Source organism: Bos indicus x Bos taurus, chromosome 10, assembly GCF_003369695.1.
Source record: "Bos indicus x Bos taurus breed Angus x Brahman F1 hybrid chromosome 10, Bos_hybrid_MaternalHap_v2.0, whole genome shotgun sequence".
In the NCBI taxonomy this organism is placed as follows: Eukaryota; Metazoa; Chordata; class Mammalia; order Artiodactyla; family Bovidae; genus Bos; species Bos indicus x Bos taurus.
This window is the reverse complement of record NC_040085.1, coordinates 51,405,603-51,411,732: the sequence shown is the minus strand read 5'-3', so window position 1 is coordinate 51,411,732 and position 6,130 is coordinate 51,405,603.

The window sequence follows — 6,130 nt, the reverse complement described above, 5'->3', positions numbered from 1 at the left end:
TCATTGATATTGGAGCATTTGCTATCAATGCCCTAGCGACTAGGAAATGCTGTCCTGTCATGAGGGCCATTCTCAGGCCAAGGTTAGTGTTGCCCCTCAGGTTGTAAGATTCATCTGGTAGTTGCTCTTATTTGGGGGCACCTAGTCACTCCCTTGGATTTTGGGCCACTGATGGGGTTCATAGTGAGTTTGAAGACACCCTAGAAGGACATCTCTGATGGCTGTGTTCAGTTTTGAGACCTTCTTGAGGCTGGTAGGAGAGGGAAATGGCAACCCACTCCAGTATTCTTGCCTGGAAAATCCCATGGACAGAGGAACCTGGTAGGCTACAGTCCATGGGGTCACAAAGAGTCGACACGACTGAGTGACTTCACTTTCACTTTCTGAGGCTGGGTAGGGTTATGAGAGTCTAGCAGGGGTACACCCAGTACACTAACTGGAGGTGGAAATCCATCCAAAATGAATTTTCTAAGGCAGGTGAAATTCCTGTTTAAATTTCTTGCAATAGTCTGAATTTAGCTTTAAACTAATATGGGGGTGGGTGAGTAGAGGTGGTAATGACGAGTAAAGATGAAACAAGGTTTTTAAGAGTGAAACTGGAGCCTATTATACAGAGTGAAGTAAGTCAGAAAGAAAAACACCAATACAGTATATTAATGCATATCTATATGGAGTTTAGAAAGGTAGTAACGATGACCCTATATGTGAGACAGCAAAAGAGACACAGATATAAAGAACAGACTTTTGGATTCTGGGAGAAGGCAAGGGTTGGATGATTTGAGAGAATAGCATTGAAACATGTAAATTACCATATGCGAAATAGATCGCCAATCCAGGTTCGATGAATGACACAGGGCGCTCAGGGCCGGTGCACTGGCATGATCCTGAGGGATGGGATGGGGAGGGAGGTCAGAGGGGGATTCAGGATGGGGGACACATGTACACCTATGACTGATTCATGTCAATGTATGGCAAAAACTACTACAATACTGTAAAGTAATTAGCTTCCAATTAAAATAAATAAATTAATTAAAAAAAAAGAGTGGATGGTGTTGAAGCTGAGTAATGAATACATAGGATTCACTATCCTCTGTTTTTGTCTGCATTTAAAAATCCCTATAATACAAAGTTAAAAAATGATATTCAGTTTAAGTGTTGGATTATAACTCTGTAAATCGAAGCAATGTTGATTTGACTATTGTTAATGTTCTTGCATTGTTTAATAGATGAATTCACATTAAGCATTTTTAGTATTAATTTTACATGGATCTCAAAAAGGATTCAATGTGAGCTCTATTTTCTTAGTATCTATTGAACTTCTCTTTTTTCACAAAACCACTGGTTTTGGTGTCAGACTTAAGCTTAGGTCAGCTCCACACTGCCTAAGGGAAGCCTGATATTTGATATACTTACCTAGGGTATTGTCTGGTACTTCAATAAAATAAGGCTCCCCCTCCACACCCCTTTACCCTAGAATTCTCCTGACAATTGTGGCAATGGAAAACGGGCATTCTAAGAAGGGAGGCAGTGCTAACAAGACTGCATCCACATGAATCATGTTTTTACACATGTCATCCCATTTGAGTTTTATTCCTGTTCTTCGAAGTTCTCTCTTGATTCAAAATGCAAGATACTCCTTACTTTTAATAAGGTTGGTCTTTAAATATCTTACACAGTCTAAATTTCACATGGGTTTCATGAATGAATGAATTTTAAGGAGAGTATGCTTAGGATGAATTCACAGAACAGTTTTTGACTCATGCACAAGACTATAATTTAGCCCAAAGCAGGAACATATTTCTGCTTACTCAGAACTATTGTAAGGTCAAGTCCTAGTATATAAAGCCAGCTTGAGATAAAACATTAAACGAAGTGGTGGGGAGAAAATGCTTTGAATCTAACTTATAACTCCTATCTCAAATATATTTGAAAAGAGAATGCTTAGGAAATTTTTGTAAAATGTAGATATCTCAGCAATAAGATAGCTATGAGAATCCAGTTTATATGATTTGAAATGGCACTGCTTAAATATACATTTGAGATGCATATGAAACAGGAATTACTAGAATAAGTCATGGGATAATGAAACTGGAGACTCAAGGCTGTTTCAGAGACTGTGACTTGAAGTGGCTGAGATAAACACTTAGCTCACTCAACTGGGGATTATAATGGGAGTGCTGACAACCCTCACTAATTAGGATGCTCTCAGGCAGCTCTGTAATAGCTGTGGGGAGCTGCTGTCAGTAAACAGTGTTATATTCGGGGGTCATTGCATTGGGCATCTCTCTGCACCACAGAGACTTTGCTCGCCTTGCTCCTAGCAGTCGTCTTGCTTCCTGCTCTTCCTGTAACACCCCAAGGATCTCAATGCCCTTCTCCAAGAGACACAAAGGATTCTGAGTGTACCCGCAGTCTCCTCCGCAGGCAGAGGGTGAAAGATGACACCTGCAAACACACAAACTAATTATAACCCTATTTAGTTCCTGTGGGTGAATCTCTCTGTCCATCCCCTTTGCCCTTTCCCACATTTAATTCCTATTTGGTGCTGAGAGAAGGATTATTTCTGGAAACCAGCCTTTCCCCTCCAGCTCTCCCCCCGGCCAGCAAATACAGGCAGTCATCCTGTGGTAATTAACAATCTCATCTTGAGGAGTACATTTTATGATACTATTGGTCAGGTAAATTCTAAATTAGCTCAGTTAAAACGGCTCATAAGACACAATGCTGCCATCCCTATTAGCTCCTGGACTGCCGCCAAGGCACCACACTATTTCGGGAGCTGAGCTTCTGGCAAAAGGAATCATTACTCAGAGATTATGGGCCGGAAGGGTGGTGTGGGGGACACCCAGTAATGGTGGCCTTCTCTCATTCTGGCTTCACTCTCAAGTTCTGGGGTGATAAATGAAGGGTTAAAGAGAACTGAGTGTGGGCAGAGTAGGATGTGAAGATGCTGGGGGAGTGCTGAGGGAACTGTCACTGAGGTCACTATCCCTGTCATCACCCAAGAACTCTGGGGAAAGGCTGATGTCAGGTACACTCTTGATTTCCCAGTGGCCCTTGAAGAGCTTTTCAGATGCTGCTAAGAGTGGTTTGAACACCCCAGGCCATGCGCGCAGAGTGTGATTGAGTGAAGAGAGGCTGGGGGCTCCAGGTCCTTCTTGGGCAAAACATCTGGATGATCTTGAGCAAGTCAGTTTCTCTATGCTTGTCCTATTTCTTCATCTACTGATTAAAGAGGTTGGACAATAGGACCCTTGAAGTCCTTACTATCTCAAATATCTTGTGACTCTGGAATTCTTTGCAAACTGGTGGAGATGATCTGGTTGTTTACCTGACTCTCTGGAGACAATTGTGAGCTTTGTGGGCTCAGTTTAGGTGCCCTTGTTAGGGTGGTGTTTAAGGCCTGGCTCCCTAGAGTTCTGAAAATACATCTTTCTAAGATTTTTACTGGGCATTTTTGATGCTCTGAGCTTGGAGGGACCAAGCAATTCAGCACAAAGTAACCCACTGTGTTCTGAATGCCAAGAGAGGAACATTTAACTTCAAAGAGATATGCAAACAAGCATTTAAAAAAGGATCTACAGTGCGCTACAGCAGTTTTCCCAGAGTGGGTGTGTGTGAATTGGGTACAAGATCGTTTACTGCCATGAACAAAATATTCTCTCTGCCTTTAAGCAGTTTGCAATATAAGGGAGATCAAAGTGGGGCTCAAAGAATTCAAGGGAGTGAAAAGAAATACACAGGGAGGGTTGAGATTGAACTAAAGTATCCAGAGGAAAACTTGAAATTGGAATGCACACGGGGGAGAAACTTTTAAAAGCGTAATGGTGTTAGATTCCTACCTAGATCTGGGATGGGAAGCATTTGGTGGCTCCTGATCTTGGGCACTGGTGTCATTAAAGCTTCAACAGCTTTACTTCTTCTGGGTATAATTCAGGGGTCCCGAGCCTCTGGGATCTGGGTCTGAGGTGGAGCTGATGTAATAATAATAGAAATAAAATACACAATAAATATAATGCACTTGAATCATCCTGAAACTGTTGCAGGAAGGGGGATCCTTTTCAGGGCCTGAATCTGGACTCTTGTCTAACATTTGGAGATGAATTGTCTGAGGAGACACATGTGCTGACAAAGCAAGAGATTTTATTGGGAAAGGGCACCCAGGTGGAGAGCAGTAGGGTAAGGGAATCCAGGAGAACAGCTCTGCCATGTGGCTGCAGTCTTGGGTTTTATGGTGATAGGATTAGTTTCTGGGTTGTCTTTAGCCAATCATTCTGACTCAGAGTCCTTCCTGGTGGTGCACGCCTTGTTCAGCCAAAATGGATGCCGGAGAGAAGGATTCTGGGAGGTGGTTGGACATGTGGTGTCTCCTTTTGACCTTTCCTGAACTCTTCTGCTTGGTGGTGGCTTATTAGTTCCATGTTCCTTACTAGGAGCTCCTGTCATAAAACTGCTCATGTAAATGGTTACTATGGTGCCTGGCCAGGGTGGGCAGTTTCAGTCAGTGTGCTTCCCCTAACAAAACCATCCCCACCCCCACTCCCTGGTCTGTGGAAAAATTGTTTCCATGAAACTGGTCCCTGGTGCCAAAAAGGCTGGGGATTGCTGGTATAATTTATTAAGCAAAGGGGTTTGCAAAATGTAATTTTAAACCACCTAAGCTCTGTGATTCACAGCTGGGGAATGGGAGAATGACTGTAGGAGGTGATAAAGAGCTTGAATTAGATCCACACAGCAATGAGAAACCACTTTGGCACATTAAAGTGTGGGTTGATGTGCACTGGAAAAAAGAACTTTGGCAGAAGTCACAAGGTATGATGGAAAAGATGGTCATCATCCTAAGACTACTAAATTAACAATGGCTCAGATCACAGAAATGAGATATGTAAAATTTTGAAACCAAGAGTTGAAAGAAAATTCTCATCCATATTTAAATATATGCAATATTTGTTTGAAAACAGTCATGTGTAGATGGATGGTTAAGAAGAAAAATAATAGTTAACCATCTACTGAATTTTCATTATATGCCATTGTAAAGGAAATGGCAACCCACTCCTATATGCTTGCTTGGGGAATTCCATGAACAGAGGAACCTGGTGGGTTATAGTCCATGGGGTTGCAAAGAGTTGGACCAGACTTAATGCAAACAACTGAATTGTTATTATATGCCAGGTATGTTTTTACTTACTTTAAATGTTACATCACTAACCTCACAACAATCCAGTGTGGTAGATAATGTGATCCCAGTCACATATGAAGAAACTAAGTCTGTGACTTGGCCATGGTATGCAGTTAACAACTATGGAGGATCAGGTTACAAACATCAGAGGGTCCTTCCTTACAGTCTAGGCTTGTCTGATTCCAACTCTTATTCCCTGTGAGTATAACCTGATTTGTTCATGAATCATTATGCTTGTTATATTTATAATATTTTCCAGTAATTTTAAATAAAAATATGAATTTTGAAGTGTTTTAAGATCGATAAGTAAAACATTTAAGGTAAGATGTTAATGAAATTCTACTGAGACCCAATGCCCTTCAAATGATTTCTGAAAACCACTGACAGATATGTAATCATCATCATCATTCCTCTTGCCATTAAGTGCAAATATCGGAGGACAGACATCCTTCAAGAACTGGAGGAAGATAAATTTGTGCACCTGAAAGGTAACTGTCGTCTTCACAAGGGAAGGAATGAATTCAGGTGGACTTCTCATGTTGGCTTTTGATATTGAGATTTGAGAAAGTTTCCCTGACTTCCTGCCATGGCTTCAAAAGACCTGGAATAGAAGGGGAACTGAAAGTAAGAAAACAAGTGCTTCTCATGCCCATGTGAAATGGAAAGAGTTTTCTTTTGTACTGAAAATAATATTGACATCTTTGTCTCTGCTCAAGTTTTTGTCTGACTCACCTTAAATTAGAAAAAAATGAAGATGATAACTCCTTAATGTCTGGCAGTTGGCAGCTCTATGTATAATAAAATTAAAAACCATTAAAGGTAAATTCAGTGAGAAAATGAGTTATTTAAGTACATTTTTCTTTTAAACAACTACAGAAAGTTCTTGTATCTCCTTGACTACAAAAGTAGAACATTCTGGCACTGGGTGTTGTAGGTTCCTGGAATGGTGTG